This window comes from Trematomus bernacchii, unplaced genomic scaffold (assembly GCF_902827165.1).
Source record: "Trematomus bernacchii unplaced genomic scaffold, fTreBer1.1, whole genome shotgun sequence".
Taxonomy (NCBI): Eukaryota; Metazoa; Chordata; class Actinopteri; order Perciformes; family Nototheniidae; genus Trematomus; species Trematomus bernacchii.
This window is the reverse complement of record NW_022987666.1, coordinates 664,743-683,413: the sequence shown is the minus strand read 5'-3', so window position 1 is coordinate 683,413 and position 18,671 is coordinate 664,743. Positions and strand designations below refer to the sequence as shown.

At 40.6% G+C, this 18,671-nt stretch overlaps 1 long non-coding RNA gene across 1 annotated transcript; it reads right to left on the bottom strand.

Moving 5' to 3' along the window:
• Positions 1-17,065: 17,065 nt before the first annotated feature.
• Positions 17,066-17,346, bottom strand: LOC117487140. The gene is made up of 2 exons (XR_004556348.1): positions 17,289-17,346; positions 17,066-17,200 (listed from the first exon to the last, which is right to left on the bottom strand). It is a non-coding gene; the product is annotated as an uncharacterized LOC117487140 (long non-coding RNA).
• Between the last annotated feature and the right edge of the window lie 1,325 nt (positions 17,347-18,671).

Below are 18,671 nucleotides of genomic sequence, written 5' to 3'. Positions count from 1 at the left end.
ATTTAGATGTATTTATTTTGAAGTTGTTGCTATGGAAACAAAATGACGGAGAAAAAAGTAATATCTTCTACATATAATAACGGACAAAGTAAAGAATGAAGTGTATGTTTAAATGTTAGCATCCCCCGAAGAGGCTCAAGCTCTTACGTTGAGTCTGGAGTTTCAATACATTCGGAATTTGACCGTGTAAAATGTCCTCTTGGGTTACCGTACAGCCAATGCGTGACGTCATTGGTAAGCGTAACGGACCCCGAACACATATGGTAGGCCGAACACATATGGGCTGCGTTTCACTTCTCTTATTTTTCATTTCCTCGCTCCTCGGTCTCGGTCTCACCGGAAGTTGATTTGTCTGCGCCATCTTGAGTAGCGTCCCAATGGCCTTATTTTTGCCGGAGGAGCGAGGAGCGAGGAGCGATAATGGAGGAGCTATAATCGAGGAACCACCAGACCATCCTTCGATGAAATCCTCAGACACTCGCCCCGCCCCCTTACTGTGTATCGCTCACTGATTGGACGATGCAGCGCATGCACTGATCTGATGCTTCTTGACATGAGAGCAGTTTCCCAGCGGAGTGAAGAAAACACATGAAACTCACGGGACTCACTCCTCAGTTTATACTGGGTTTTGTTTCAATGAATGCATCATTCAGTTACAAATATGTGATATATCTGAACAACTAAGTGGTGAAAAATCATTTTATTCATTTATTGGAAACATTTTCATGATCGCTTTTTTCGTTTTACATTTTCATTTATTGTCATTTCCATTCAGTCAGTCATTAAGTGCTATTTAACATGTTAATGTGCTACATATCCACACAAACAGACAAAGTGTGCAATACAATGAATGTTAATCTAACTGGGTTTTGATAGATAACACATATCTCTCTTTCTTCTCTCAATTATTTTATTTCTATTGTGCACTCTAATCAATATTCATCCAACTATTGTTCGTTTATACATTTTAAGAATGGCGTTTATCTTTTTTGAGAATGAGTTCTTATTTGATTTAATTTATTTGGGTCTACAACAGATGATACACATGTTTGTGTCAATAAATGTGTACTAACAGAGGCGGGGGTGTTTGTGAAAATAACGGGGACAGAGCTGCTGTCAGACGATCAGCTGTGCGGCGTCATCACAAACGGACGTCGCTTCACGTGACGCTCCGGAAGAAAGGACGTCCCATTGCTCTTAAAACTCATTTCCCTGCTTCTCGTGGTTTCCTTGCGTCTCTCCATGCTTCCCTGGTGGGAGGGACTAAACGCAGGGAAACGACGCAAGTGAGGGACGCAAGGAATCCATTTAACCGAAGTGAAACGCAGCCACTGCATCGTCCAATCAGTGAGCGATACACAGTAAGGGGGCGGGGCGAGTGTCTGAGGATTTCATCGAAGGATGGTCTGGTGGTTCCTCGATTATAGCTCCTCCATTATCGCTCCTCGCTCCTCGCTCCTCCGGCAATGGCGCAGACAAATCAACTTCCGGTGAGACCGAGACCGAGGAGCGAGGAAATGAAAAATAAGAGAAGTGAAACGCAGCCATGGTACTTACAGCGGATCGCAAACAGCTTTTGGTTGCATACCGCTGTCAGTACCATATGTGTTCGGGGTCCGTTACGCTTACCAATGACGTCACGCATTGGCTGTACGGCAACTCAAGAGGACATTTTACACGGCCATATTCCGAATGTATTGAAACTCCAGACTCGTAAGAGCTTGAGCCTCTTCGGGGGGTGCTAACATTTAAACATAGCCTACTACACACTTCATTCTTTACTTTGTCCGTTATTATATGTAGAATATATTACTTTTTTCTCCGTCATGTTGTTTCCATAGCAACAACTTCAAACAGGAAGTTAACCTAAATTGCATTTAAGACACTGCAACGAAAGTAACAAAAACAATGTAAAATCCTTTCCCGTTTCACAGAACACAAATTGGGTTATTTACATAATTATGTTTACACTGTCGATTGTTATTTTTTAACATTCAAACATAAAAAATAACAATCGACATTAATCTGAACGAGGGAGGTGATTTATTATCATTACAACGTAATTAAATCCCGAACATTTAAATATTAATATGGTGAAATACATTCTTAGAATAAGCGAGAAATTGATTTAACTCCTGTTTGACAATAACTGTGAATTTCTTTCCTTTTATTTAAAATTAGAAATCAAATTTGATCATACACCAGGGCGGATCATACTCAGGTGCTAACATGAATCAGAAGGAAATCCTAACATGGGGGTGTCTAAATGATGTGTTTTTTTATGGGGAATTCAAATATGAGCTTATTTTTAGGATAACTCTAACCTACATCGTTTTGTATTTCTCAATTGACAATTTTACCCTTTCGAACCTCTATATAAGAAGTAAAAGATATAAGGGAAATAATTTATATTGACAAAGCCAAATCATTTAAAAATATTTATTAACAGGTGAACTGCATATATATAACTGGATAAGATTACAAAGATCAATCTTCTGACTGAACTTTGCCAAAGTCCTGCTTTGACTCATTCTTGGACATCAGTCTCCTGCTAGTGTCCTGAGCTCTGATGCCTCCATCCCTCTTTTCCTGTGAGAAGTACTTAGCAGAAGCCTCGGTCACCATTTTAACAACCCCCTCAATGCTTTGAGTATGGCAAGGCCAGTTGAGTACCTCCATGGGGGTTTTGAAGACGTTTTTCACCTCCGAGGTGCTTAGCAAGCAGGTGAGTGGCTCTGACACACCTTCTGACCAGCTGATCAAGTCCCCAATGCTGGAAGCATCACAATTGATGTGAGGTGTCCTTCTGGTCCTGACAGAGGAGTCCCCCAGCTGAGTGTATGGGTCCCCATCTCCCCTAATGGCCAGGATTCTCTCCACCCCCTCAATTCCTTCCTTCTGATCCTCAGAGCACAGCAGTGTTTGGAGGATGGCTTCACTGTGGGCATACCAAGCAGATCTTCTCACAGTTGACATCACAAGGTCCAGCACCTCCTTCCTCTGGGACTTGAGGCAGTCCAGCTGAAACAGGATGTGCCTAGGCCCTTCGATCCAGGAGTGCTTGACCTTCACGTTAAACCAACATGGATAATAGTGTTCTTCTTTGATCTTTGCAGGAAAAGATTGGTCACTGCCCTCAGCTTCCATCATCACATTGGTCAGGTCAATCCGCCCATCAAAGAGGATGCAGGAGATCCCCCCCATCTCCCTGCACCTCTCCTCAAACTCTTCTCCCAGCTCTCTCATCAACTTTTCCTGTGCTCTCTTGACCTTGTTCTTATAAATCACTTTACTTGTGTTGTCTTCTGTGATGATTCCTGCACCAATCAGAGCTGCAGTTGGTCTCAGCCCTATGCCATACCTCACACTAGCAAGCGCAATATTTGGAATATCATCGTTTTTCTGTACTTTTGTTGAAGCTGTAGGCTCAGGTTCAGTTTCAGGGAAGAGCTCAACTTCAGGGACAAACTCATCTTCAGCACCACTCTCCAGATCCTCATCACCATCTGCCAAAAACCTCTTAACATCCTTCCTGGCTGCCTTGTCTGCTGCTGCAGCATTTCCCTCCTTGCTCCTTCTCCTTTCCTCAGCCATGTTTTCCATCCCCTGCCTTTCCAATGTCCTCACCTGTCTCTTGTGCTCCTGCAGATCAGGGGCCCCCATTTGGTGGGGTCCTTTACTTCCAACCTTCTCTTTCTGTCCCTTGATGTATGAAAGTAAGATCTTTTAAAGGAATCCTTTGGCATCAAGTTTGCCCTTCCCAAGGGAAAACTTCACTGCCTGATTCGACCTCTTTGAGCTTGGACATGATGGTCACCTTTTCATTAATAACAAGTGGCTTGAAAAGAGCATTCGCTTTGCTCCACTGACCAATCAGACCAGGGAAGATGTCACCCACCAGCTGGTCCACTAGTTCCTCCTGCCATCTTTACTTTGATCCCTCAAGTAGATGCCATACCTCAGGATATCCCTCACCGTTGGCAGTTCAGACACCAACAGCTCTCGCCCAGTGCCAACAAGATTACTCAAATGAGAAGTAGATGTTGCCCTTGTTTTTGATGTAGGTTAGGTTTATCAGAATTTTAAAATGTTTGTGTTCCACACACCAAAATACGTTATTTGAACACCCCTCTCGATCGATTTACAAAAGAAAAATAGCATGGCCCGCCCTAATACACCAACGCAGTTTTTAAAGATATACATTTTTCAACACAGAATCATTTACCAAATTACACCATATCCAATCATTTTACGAGTCAGAAAATGCTATCTGTTCATTGCAGTTATTGTTTATTGAATTAGATTACCATGAGCTCAACATAATTATGGAGAGTACAAGTCCACAGCCAAGAAAATGTTATTTGCATGTCATTTTATTTATGAATATGGAATTATGGAATTCTAACACTGGAGTTTGTTATTATTTACTGTAACTTTATCATTCTGCTTCAGTTTGTGGGCTACAGCCAGTTTATGTTAGCAGCACGTTAACAGCTTCATCCTCTGAACGTGTGTACTGTCTGTTCAAAAAACTGCAGGAACCCAGAACATAGACAAAAAACATAACCCCCTTCACATCTCAACTATTGTAACGGGTCCCTGATATGACCACAGTAGCAGTGATGATACCTGTATTAAGCACCTTGCAGATCGCTTCTGATTGTTTTATTGCACAACAAAATCTGGCATATTAACTTTCTCTTCTATACATTTCAGTTCATTAACATTCTTTAATCAACACTTCACTTTCCTGACACAGTTCCATACATTCACTGTCAGTTACCCTTTTCTGTGATAAACACATATTTCACTTGAATTTCACATTCAGTAGACATTTATTGTACCTTAAATACATTTTTCCACAGTATTAAATACTACTCTTCTAAAAACTTGAAAGTAGCATAGTAGCCCTTTAAACTGTCATGTCGAGCATTAACTGCAAGTCACTAAAATGCATAAACTGGAGAATAATTATGTTACAAGTATTACAGAAAACATATCCAAGTGTAACAAACATCCAGTATTAACCTTAATGTTTTTTACTAACAGTAACCAACTAATAATTTTCATAAAGTGCATATTTATTCCAAACTCACAATATATATATCCTTCCAGTAATAAAACGTAATGCACAATGGTACACAGTATCCAACTCTTTAGGCACTAGTCAGAGGCATTCATGTAAAGCAGATCACCAGAATCCAATACTGGTAAAAACGTTGCAGAGATCAAATGTTTCCTTGTCTGAAAGGAGAAACCTAATTTTAAAACAACATTTCAGTGTGTGACTTGAAAGATAAGTTCTGATCAATAATAAAACCTAGATATTTGTATGTAGTGACCCTTTCAATGTCAGTCCCTTGAACAGTACAAATGTTGGGGAGAAAAGAAGTTAACTTTTTGCCATTTGAGAATATCATGAGTTTGGATTTGTCTGCATTTAATACTAACTTGAGTTGAGATAAATGGGATGGAATAACATCAAAGGCAGACTGGAGGAAATCAAGACTTTGCTCTACAGAAGAGGATGAACAATAAATAACAGTATCATCTGCATAAAAATGGAAAGCAGCATTTGATAAATTATTACAGAGATTATTTACATATATGGTGAAATAATTGGTCCTAATATGGAACCTTGGCGCACACCCTTTGCTATAGGCAGGAACAATAACAATACATGTATTGGACATATTCAGTGTGCAGGAGCCTTCAGACATAAACTGGAGAATAATTATGTTACAAGTATTACAGAAATCATATCTAAGTGTAACAAACATCGAGTATTAACCTGGCGCGTGTGGCGCAGTGGATAGAGCGTTGGTGTTCGGATCAGGGGAGCACAGGATCAAACCCCACTGCAGTCAGCATGTCGTTGTGTCCCTGGGCAAGATAGTTCACCCCAAATTGCTCCTGTGGGGATTGTCCACAGTATTGAGTATGTAAGTCGCTTTGGAGAAAAGCGTCTAACAAGTGACATGTAATGTAATGTAACCTGGCTTGGTTGAAAGCCCACTCACCACATCAAGGTGCAGGTAATGGGTGGGAAAATCTGTGTGTGTGTGTGTGTGTGTGTGTGTGTGTGTGTGTGTGTGTGTGTGTGTGTGTGTGTGTGTGTGTGTGTGTGTGTGTGTGTGTGTGTGTGTGTGTGTGTGTGTGTGTGTGTGTGTGTGTGTGTGTGTGTGTGTGTGTGTGTGTGTGACTGACTAAGGCCAGCGTCCAGCCACAAGGGAGTGTGGGAGTTCATACAGACAATCCTGCTGATCTGAACTCTCGGAGGGGAAAACCTCCATGTCCCTGAAAACAAACATGAAAGGCTCCTTAGCGTCAAGGTCTTCTCTCTCCAAGGCCTCCTTCTTCATTAATTGCAGTGACAATTTAGTCTATTCTGACATTTGTTTGTGTGAGTTCATCTTTACCTATGATATCTGGTTGCAGAAGGGACTGCAATAGCCTGGATGTTGGTCATCAGAGTAGATGCCTATCAATTCTCCTCTTTTACCTGTCCCAACATATCCTATGAATAGAGAAAGAAAATATTGTAATGACACATAAACAATATTATCCAGAATAAGAAGTCTACCTGGTTTGCAGTTTTTGTATAGCTCCAAGCATCCACGGCAGGTGTCAATAGTGTACATGACGTTGAAATCCTCTTTGTATGAAGCAGAGAACCAACTCCATGTAGCAACACCTGTGTAAAACAAGCCACATTTCAATAGAGCCAGTACAAATATGCAGACACCACAGCTGTTGTATACTGCTGCACCTTCACTGAATCACTTACTCTCAAGCCAGCAAAAGTGGGCCCCTCTTCTGAAAGACACAGTGGACATTGTGTCTCTGAAGGTGGTACACACTAGAGCGAGTGTTGAGTACACTTTGTCACCTTCCTGGAGAACCATTTTCATCAGAATGTCCGAAAGAAGACAGTTTGGCAGCTGTGAAGTATTGGTCAGACTAGATCAAACATATTTAACAACACATTGACTAGACTGTTGCCAGCACAATCGAAATACCAAGATTCTTTGGGCTTCAGGTAGCAAAAATACACATTTTTAATATTAATGTTGAATATATCACACACATTTTTCTTATGTTTTGTTATTCTTCTCCTTGAGGTAAAAAACAGCTATCAATAAAGTTAACAAAAGCAGTGAGACATAATAGTTGGAAATTCTGCCGTGATCACAGGTCGTTTTTTAAACAAAAAACAGTTACTGCTTAACTGAAAATATATTACCTCCAATATGAAGCACATGTCGGACTTCTGAAACTGGACCTTTGAAGGAAAATATAAGGTGTGGGTCATGTGATTGTTTAATTACATGTGTATACAATTATCAATATTGATATGTATGCATGTGTTAAATAATCTGGATTGTTACATTTGTTTATCACAAACAGGAGTGTGCCTATCGGCCTCATGCTCACCTCATGTTCTGTCTTTCGCTTCTTTGGGACCCTGTACACTGGCTCCAGTGCCCCTTTGAGCAGCTCTCTGGCCTCATTGGTCCAGTAAGAAAACCTCTGTCCATGGCTATAAAAATCATATAATATCAGGATGAAAATGTAAATCAGTGTCAAAGAAACTGTTGTCTATAAAGTAACATTTAAAAGGTATGATTTACCCTTCAATCTGGTACCGTTCCATCAGCATAATGCACCACCATTTCCGGATCTGTGCTATGTCCCGCTAAAAGAAAATGTAACAATAATAAAGTTGAAAATGAATGGAACCTCATCATTTGTCTACTCAATGTTAGCCCTTCCCCCTGAAATACTAACTCAGAGAATAAATACTGACCTCGGTAAACCAAAGTGGAGCATCTGTGCTGAAGTTGAGTGCATACTGTGAAAGGATAAAGATCTGTGAAGTTATGAGTTTCAAAAATTAACAAAACCCCTTAAAAAGTGTCAAGAGAGGAATTGACCATCAGTATGAAGACACCACAGTCATTGCCCGTGGTTTGGTGAGGCAAACCCTGTAAGAATTGTGAATATAACAGTGATGTGCATGGTCAAAGGGAAAATAAAGACATGTGAAAGCAGGTGTATGAGATGGTGGACAAATGTACCTTGACGTCTCTGCCGAACTTTATTGTCCACTGACCTGGAGCAATGCGGTGCGCTAGGTCACTGTCAAAAGAAATTATAAGACATGGGAATTGATTTGGTGAAGGAACGCTATACTCAATATAATTCATGTTTTTGGATTTCCTTACATTGAACTATTGCATGCCTTAAAAGAGGAAAGTTATGAAAGCCACTGAACGGGGCTAAAATAAAACAAACAAAAAGACGTTTACCAGCCTCTGAACAAAGCTGAACTTGAAAACAACCTTTGAACAAGGCTTATAACAAAATGAACATTATAATTCATAGCATCCTGTTGCAGACTTTCTTTTTTGGTTCCACTAAGGACACACCAGACTTTGTGGAAATGGAGATATATTATAAATGAATTTGATCAGAATCAGACCCCTGGTCTACAAGAGTGTTACTGCAGTATTAGAATACTATAAACTATTTAGAATTCCCATACAAGCCACAAAACGGGGCTGGGTAATCATGTTACAAAAACCTAAAGATGTCCTTGTACAAACTGTCACCAAAGCCATCTGGCTTAAGAGGGTCGAGCAAATAAAACACTCTCTTTGCTGGCTTGATCTCCTGTCAACCATTTACAAAACAGCTGAAATTAGACATAATCCAACACCAGAAGAAAACCACACAGCACAACTTGTGTTCATTTTGTACCAGCTGGTGAGATCATTTGGAACAGACTCACGCAAAGCAAATAGTGATCTGCCTTTCCTTGCTGCCGACTCCAGGCAGGGATGAAAATCATGTCCTTGGTGGCCAAGTGGTCAGCCTAGCATTTTAAACAAGGGATTTTAAGTTGCTGTATATCAATGTCAAGCAACATAGAAGGTCTCAAGCAACAGGAACTTACTGGAAAACTGGCCAACGCGTCGGCTGTTTTGGACTTCCAGGTAGGAACCACATACATGTCCACGATGTATATATCTTTGCCCTATATTGATAGTTTTCCAAAATAAATGAAATCTTCATAGAAGTATGTTCAACAACAAGAGAAAACCACACTTCACGAGATTGGAGTTTCACCACTAAACGGCTATTTAGAAAATATGTGTTATTCAAAAGAAAAAAGCAGGCCAATGATGTCTGTTGAAAACCGTACATGTCTTTGGGTGGCTTCTTGTACCATCTTCAGGCACGTGTTTCCAATCTGAAACAGTAACAACAGTAAGTTACCTGTGCCATTTATTTGAGACAAGATAAAGTTGTCAGGAAAGCTCTAGTATACCTACATTTGACTCCATGCACTGAGGAAGACCCAGGCTCTAAAAGTCCTCTCTGGTCAGGCACACATCACCCTCCTTTACAATGACCTCTGCTCCAGGCCTATTGTGGTCTAGCACATAGCTGAGCTGCAAATAACAGATTGCAAAACATACTTCAAGCCAATAGAAAACATATAAAAATTCAAATCAAAACAATGCACCTCCATCACTGTGCATGAAGTAAACATATATCTACCAGCATGTCTTGAATTGGATGTAGTTCCTTTGCGTATTTCGCACCAGAGAGGGCATACTGGTGGTCAGCAACTGATCCCTCCGAATCCAACTTCGGTTCAGCTGTTATTAGATACAAAAAATAAACAGTATTATTCAAGTACCACACATGAAGTATACCTAAAATGTGTCCTTGTATTGATAATCAAAATACCTCTCAACGTAGGCCTGATAAAGGGCTTCAGCTGAGACACATTCACACCCAACAGGGTTGCCACACCCTTGTTGGTGATTGAGGAAACCACATAAGGCCCAAACCAGTTGCACTCCAGTTTTCCACCTTTTCGGCCCTCCTTCCTCTTATTCGCTCTCAGGACCTCATCTCCAACATTAATCAGGAAAGATTTCACATTCTTTCCATTGCGTTTTTCAAAACAGATTTTTTTGTCTCTGTTGTGCTATCTGAATGTTCTGGTAAATCTGAGAAAGATATGTAACAGTTATCATTTACAGTCCTTAACATACGCTTGCATTTTTTAGGAGTTATTATGTTTTAAATATTGCCATTTTATTTTCACCTTCGAGTGCAAATCTGCAATGGTTGCAGCCTTTGCCTCAAGCTGCTGTTCTGCCTCATCAGCAGGCACCAAAACAGAGGTATCATCCCCGTCATTGTGTGTTGCATTTAGTAAACCTGGGACGCGAGGGTGCCTCCCAAACTGGGCAAAATAGGGCGTGCACTTGGTTGACCTCTGAAAACATAAAAATTCCCTTTTAGTATCTCTGTTGAGTATTGTTTCCATCTGCATTTGTTACAACATTGTACCTGCTTTGAGGTGTTAATGCTCGCCACAATGCCCCTCAAGTGTACATCCCAGTCATTCTGGTCCTCTCCGCAGTACTTAGCAAGGGCTTTTTTAATTGTTTGGTTTGCACACTCATCTTGGCCATTGCACTGGGGATGGTAAGCTGAAGTGATGCAGTGTTTTACAGCCAGTGCATCGAAAACACCACGGTTGACCTGCAGATGGTTTAGTGTACACCAATTACCCTGAAAAATTGTATTACATTGTTACACATAACACATACACTGTATTAGATAGATTATTGTACCTCATTCACACATGCCCATCATGATAGTACCTTTTGCCCTTAGCAGTGGAGGGAAGTGGGCCAATGAGATCCACATCAAGGACAGTCCATGCCTCAGGAACATGAATCGGATGCAGTACGGGTGCAACCGTTTTAATGGCCTCATGTGGCTGGCAGCGGGGACACTCATCAACCTTAGCAAATATCATACATTTTTAATCAGCAAAACAAAAAACTTTAGGTATAAAAATGATAGAACAGAGAAAACTTTCAGAGGAGACAGAATTAAACTGTTCAAGTTCTGAAATATGTTTTTAGACAGCTCTGTTTCAATGTACACATACAACACATGTATGTAGATCAATAATCAGTCAGTCAAAAACTCCCACCCATTTCTTCACATCTTCCCGCATAGTGGACCAGTGGTACGTTGCCAAAACCTTCTCGGTGGTGCGCCTTCTCCCTGCATGACCTCCGGAACCCAGGTTATCATGGCACTCCTTCAGGACATCGATAATTCGGTCCTTGGTGCACACAACCAACCTTTCACTGCCCTTGCATGTGTAGTACAAATCTCCAGCTGGCACATCAGGAACAAAAAAAGAATCATTTAGAAGTGTGTAGAGATGACATTATGACTAAAAGCTGTTCAAGAAATCCAGTGGCCTTGATAAGTTGCAAATAGGGTTTAGACGTAACAACTACAGTAATAGTGTGTATACTAATGAAAAGAAAAAGGAGAAACAAGCTGTGGAGTCCTTGCGATTTACTGAAAAATGTTGGAATTGCAATATGATAAACCATTAGAGGTATGATCACTTTTGCACCAAAAAACACCATTAGATAAATCGATAGATATATACTATTGATCCCTAAAAGTAAAGGGAAACATATTACATGAGATATAAACAATATAAAAGATTCTGGATCATTTAAATGTTCTAAAAAAACTACAAAATACTTCAGTTAGGCCTAGTAAGTAGCAGGAATATGTGCTTACACTACAGGAGCAAATGATGTCACATGCACAGGGGGTGTATACCTCATAATAAAAACGTATGTTCATGACTTAACCATGGTCTTATTCTGTTACTTACCTTTGATCAGGTATTTTTTTGATGCCCTCCGAATGAACGCCTTCCTTGTATCAGGCTTTTCAGCGGCGATGGTGAGATTGTGGTAACCACCACTGAGCACATAGTGCTTTATCTCTGTATAAAAACTCTCCATTTCTCTCAAAGTTAAGAACAAAAGAAAAATGTCGTATATATACCTATTTCATACATACTTTTTTTTGATAATCTATTATATTGTGTTATTTAAAGATGGAAAAATGATCTTTTTGATAATATAATAATATATAAAAGTATATCATATTGATATATAATCAGTGGCGTTTTTATATGTACAAAAGTGGTGGGGCACAAAAAACGTAGATGTCTATATATAAGCTTCTGCAGTGACGTGCAGTGAGGTTCATGGCTGGTGAGGCACTGGCACTGACTCTTCAGGTTTACAAATATTATATTTTGACCTAAACCAAAATATAATATTATTTTCAAAAGCTTTTTTTGTCTGATGCTTCGATTAATTTTAAACAGACAGTTCAACAAAAGGATACCCAAAAAATGTAATTTTATCATTTAAATATTGAATTGTTCTCTCTTAGTAAGATCCCATTTTCAATAAAATTGCGGTCTTACCTTGACTTGAAGATGAAGTCCATTTGCCTATCCTTCTGGACAAAAATGTCTATAACTTTTTTGTAAAAGTCCTCCTTATGTTCTTGTAGTTTCAAAAGTCTATCATAAATCTAATCCATAGATTTATGATAAAAAAAATTATAAAAGTAGGGTAGACATGTGGATGTTATCCGGCTGATCAAAACGTGCATTTATCTAACAGGTACGTTTCCCACAGATCTTATTTCCAGCTATTTTCTAAAATCCTCTGGAGAAATCTCATTGCTTTTTTGTCGAGGGAAGCCATGCGCAGCTTACTTCCTGGTTTTAGGACGCGTCACTGCAGCTCTCTCGTCTCCTCTTCACACACCACACTTTTCGCGGCACACGTACTTACAGCCAATCAGCTCTGAATTATTTGAGATGACGTATGGTGGGGATGGTAGCTCCATGCCCCTCTGGTCATTATTTTTTTGCCACACACATTTCATTACAAAATACTCTGAGCATGCGCAGTGAAGTTTTTACAGTCACCGTTGACTTCACAGTGAGAGGGAGGGGCATAATCAGGTTTTGTCCCACATGGCTCTAAACAGCTCAATAGGCACACACTGTGACTGTAGACACACTAATTAGAAGAACACAGACTAAAACAGCAATGTACAGACGAATCAGATGATTAAACATGATCTTAAAATATATTTTATATATTTTTTTATTTTTTTTTTTGCATTTTTGTAATCATTATTTGTAATACTTTCTGCTGACACTAGGTGGGGCTGTGCCCCACCTGCCCCTAATGACCAGTCGCCACTGTATATAATATATAATTTTTTGATAATATATAATATAATCAAATATAACAATCAAAACGAAATAAGTAGTAGTAAGTATTAGGGCTATACTGGCACTTGTAAGCATTAACTTTAATTAATTTAAACAGAAAATATGTGCCACATGTGGCGGGAACATATCTTATATTCTTCTTACCTTCGATTTCTCTTATTCTTCTCCTTCTCTCTCTCTACCTACACTCATTCGTCTTTTGGTCAGACCCCCGGTATAGAGTGGCGAAGTCACGCCCATCTACTTCCGCCCCATGGGACTCTAGTCAGCGCCCCTGGGTAAATTACCGTGCAGCCAATCACAATGCGTGACGTCATTGGTAAGCGACGGACCCCGAACACATATGGTAGGCCGAACACATATGGTACCTACACCGCCACTGTACAGAGTGTGTGTCATCATGTCATCCCTCTAATAAACCAGCATATCGAAAACATAAAACTAAGAAACCATCAAATAAATACAACAAAACAAAAACAAAAAACAAATCATCCATGATCTATTCTAACCCTAATGTTAGATTATTTTCCCTTTCCCAGTTTCCCTCAGAAAGGTGAACAGTGCCTTTCTGGTAGCTCTTTCTCCTTCTCCTTCTGTTCCCAGAATACCAGCTCCACTCCCTCTCTGCCTCTAAAACTTGATCCCTTCATTTTCCTCTTTCAACTCTATAGGTGACACAATGTAACAAGATATGTTCCACATTTCCCCTCACTTTTCCCCATGACATACAGAGTACCATTCAATGCAGTGTGATTTAGTCTGAGCCTAGCTATGATTTCCTCCCTTCTGTTTCTTTCTTTATAAATATTCATTGTAATTGTCTTTTGAACTTGATGATACTCTTTGCCTTTCTGGTCTTCCTCCCACCTTTTCTGCCAGATCTCCATCCCTTTCTTCTTAATCACTGCTTTCCTTCTCCTTCTCCAAGTTGAACTGGTAATGTGATTTCCTTTTGGAGTGCACTTTTTGCTAATCTATCAGCACACTCGTTCCCTTTGACCCCCTCATGTGCACACTCGTTCCCTTTCACCCCCTCATGAGCACACTCGTTCCCTTTCACCCCCTCATGAGCACACTCGTTCCCTTTCACCCCCTCATGAGCACACTCGTTCCCTTTCACCCCCTCATGAGCACACTCGTTCCCTTTCACCCCCTCATGAGCACACTCGTTCCCTTTCACCCCCTCATGTGCACACTCGTTCCCTTTCACCCCCTCATGAGCACACTCGTTCCCTTTCACCCCCTCATGAGCACACTCGTTCCCTTTCACCCCCTCATGAGCACACTCGTTCCCTTTCACCCCCTCATGAGCACACTCGTTCCCTTTCACCCCCTCATGAGCACACTCGTTCCCTTTCACCCCCTCATGAGCACACTCGTTCCCTTTCACCCCCTCATGAGCACACTCGTTCCCTTTCACCCCCTCATGAGCACACTCGTTCCCTTTCACCCCCTCATGAGCACACTCGTTCCCTTTCACCCCCTCATGAGCACACTCGTTCACTTTCACCCCCTCATGAGCACACTTGTTCCCTTTCACCCCCTCATGAGCACACTCGTTCCCTTTCACCCCCTCATGAGCACACTCGTTCCCTTTCACCCCCTCATGAGCACACTCGTTCCCTTTCACCCCCTCATGAGCACACTCGTTCCCTTTCACCCCCCCATGAGCACACTCGTTCCCTTTCACCCCCCTCATGAGCACACTCGTTCCCTTTCACCCCTCATGAGCACACTCGTTCCCTTTCACCCCCTCATGAGCACACTCATTCCCTTTCACCCCCTCATGAGCACACTCGTTCCCTTTCACCCCCTCATGAGCAGGCACCCAGCAGAACTGCAGATCTATGCCGCCTCTGTGAAGTCTTAACAGGCTGTGATTGATTTCTATGAGTATGTCTTCTCTGGCAGTTGTTGACTGTATGCTTTGTAAACTGGATAATGAATCTGTGCATATCACCACCCTATCTGGTCTGACCTCTTCCACCCACTGTAATCCTATTACTACTGCCAGCATTTCTGCTGTGTACACTGATAGTTGATCTGACGCTCTTTTTGATATCGATATTTTAAATTCTGGGATATATATACCAATTCCAACACACTCTTCCCTGTTCTTAGAACCATCTGTGTATATTTTGAGGTAATTGTGATAATTACTCCTGAGGTACAAACTTGTTTTGAATCCTACTACATTTATTTGCCACTCTCTTTAATTTTCTACAATACTCACATCTATATTTACCATTGGAAAAAGCCATGGGGGTACACCAGTGAATGGATTTGATGGTGAAAACTCTAACTCATGCCGTATGTCCTTGTTTTTCCTTTACTTGTCCATCCTAACCCACGCCCCTGAAACTTGGAATATTCCCAGCACTCCTGTAATGTTTTGTTTGTGACATTTCCTTCCCCACTTCCTTTTAACCTGACCCAATAAGCAATGGAGTCTCTCCTGCTTCAACTAAAAGAAAGAAATGTCCCTGTAAGGGATTAATAAAGTGTTTCTTCTTCTTCTTCTAATATTGCATTAGTAGGGGTTGACTTAATTGCACCTATACACAACCGTAACGCTTTATATTGTAACCTATCAATTTTTAGTAATGACGTTTTTGCTGCTGCTGCATATATTATACACCCGTAATCCAGAGTTGTCTCATAACTGCCCTATAGATGTCGATGAATGCCTGTTTGTCTGCCCCCCAGTCACATCCAGCCACTGCTCTTAATAGGTTCAACACTTTTTTGGATTTTGTTTCCAAATGTTTAATATGAGTTTTCCATGTACATTTCTATCTAACCATAGCCCCAGATATTTAAATTCATTGACCTCATTCATCGGCTTTTCATATAATGTAAGCTTCTCAGTCTCCATCTTACGTTCATTTGTAAATTTCATGAAGCCAGATGTGCTTGCTGACAGCTTGAAACCCCAGTTGTATGACCACTTCTCCACTTTCTTTATAGCTTTCCCTATCTTTTCAAACACATATGGAACATTTCTTCCCCGTATCCATATGGCCCCGTCATCTGCATATAGCGCAGATTTGATGCATCCATCCAAATTACTAAAAATGTCATTTATCATAACGTTAAATAATATCGGGCTGATTGAACTCCCTTGAGGAATACCATTTTCTATACTGCACTCTTTTGAAACCTCTGCCCCAGCGCCATATAGAGAGAGAGTTATGACAGCGGAAGTCCAAAATGCTTGATCGTCACGTGGTTCAGGGAGAATCAATAGTTCCCCGGAAGTTCGTGGCGGGACATTTGAATGCACGATTACCGGAGATAGAACTACGATTTTTGGTAATAAGCAGTGAATAAAGGTTTTGATTTGCAATATTTATACAACATACCGATGTGTATGTATTTACATCAATATGTTTTAAAAATAAAATAGAATCTGCTAATATTTATGGATAATATTAGGAATAGTGTGAACAGCTAGTTTACTTGTTAACATATACATGTTAGGCTGTTGCCTTGGTTACAGAGCCTGTTGCTGTTGTGTATTGCTTTGAATTATTTAAAACATATTATCTTCTTAAACAGGTATGGTAGTCAGGTGCATTACTTCCTAATGTTTATTGATATATTTAGAGGGAGGGGATGGCAAGGAATGCTTCAAAATTTAGATTAGATTAATTTCTACCATTTTTTAAATTCATGGTGGTTTCAGTAATCCCATGGTACTTGAGGACATAAGTAATCTAAATGACTAATGTACTCTTTATGACTTTCAGAAAGGACAGGAGACCAACAGGTGACTATCAATGGACTAGCAGCAACACGATGACGTTAAAAGTGTTGTTTTAGGAACATCCATTGTAAATACATGGAATTCAATAAATACGTGAGGTAATCATATCTTTCACAAAACGAAGACCACACCATTGGGAAGCTTAATGTCTGTTTAATAAAAATAAGGAACAGGGAGAGGCTTGCAAAACTCTGGGAGTTGAGACTCAGGTGCAGGGTGAGGGTCTCATTGCAGGTCTTCAGGCTCCATTGAATCCCCCTGGGGTTCTTGTGCTGAAAGAGGGAGGCAAAGACAGGAGAAATGGTTAGATACTTCTAGCAACCTATATGATGGGAAATTGCTGACCTATTTTAAACTTACCTTGTGTTTTCACTCTCACTTAAGTCCCTCTCCCTTTGCCATCAATCCAAAATCAGCTGAGCTGCAACACAATACAGACAGGTAATAATCAACAGAATCACAAGGACATTATATGGCTCTGCTAAAAACACTCACCCATAAGTTACGTTTTTGTTTACTGTTTGGAAGTCTCAAATATGCACTCTAAATCCATATCAATAGCGATGTATCACAACAATAGCTCTCTTCCTTATTATTGTGTAACGCAGCCGCGGCGTTATGGGTGGGCCTACTGGGCCTAGGCCCACCCACTCTGTCACTGGGCCCACCCATTCATTGATCAAAAATGACTGGGCGAAAATATAGTTTCCAACATTTTATAAACTAACGATTACATAATAAAATAAGAGCAAACATGTGTTTCCCTTTAAAAAAAACGTAGAAAATTAAAAGCAACATGAATTAATGTAATCAGGCAACGTAAAATGTGAATTTGGACCGAACTCATAGTGGAAGCCCGGGAGCAAACACATCGTAGAACGTCTCGCGGGCGCGCGCAGATGAAGGAGGACAGTGGACTGGACAGACACAAAAAATATACCGCACTCACTAACGATGTCACAACAATCGATGTTCAGGTTTTCATTTGAAAGAGTAAGAAGAGTCATCCTCACAGCAGGTGCCGCCTTAGAGAGACGAGAGTGTGTTTAATGTTGTGCCCCAGCTGAGCTCAGTCCCTCTGCGGGACGTAGCACCCGTTGCAGGTCAACAGAAAATAGCATCCCAGTGCCGGACCTCTCAGCCATAGATGACCCGGCGGCTACACAGCCAAAGCTCATAAAGTACCCTCAGACACTTTTCGGACAAAAGAAAAGGAGCTCCGCTGCCCACTGGTATGACAAGTAGGCCTACACATTCTTGGAGTATAGCATTAGCAAGGACAGTGTGTTTTGTCAAATGTGCCGGTGTTGTGCCAAATTATGCACCCCCGTCATGAAATGCCCCCCTTGTCACGGGAACGCGCATTTCTAAATGACACGTTCACACCTTAAAACGATGTTTAAAACGAAAAGTAAACATTAAGGGTTTTTATTAATGGTAATTTTCAGACTGTGAGTTGTTTAGTGGTAGCTCATATAGTCTTGATTGTTGTGGTTAAACTTTTCGCTCCGTATTTGATGGTAGTGGTGTCGAAATTCATTCGTCACTTCCTTTTCAATTTTTTTTTTAAATCTTTTTTTTTTGTTATTATTGTTACGTCCTGTCTGTATACACGTGCTTTAAAATGTATTGTTTAATTTTACATATTTGTCACATAATAATCAAAATATATGTTTACAAATGTTACATAGTCTTTGTCAGCATATTTTTAAGGGGGGCATTTCATGACAGGGGGGCATAATT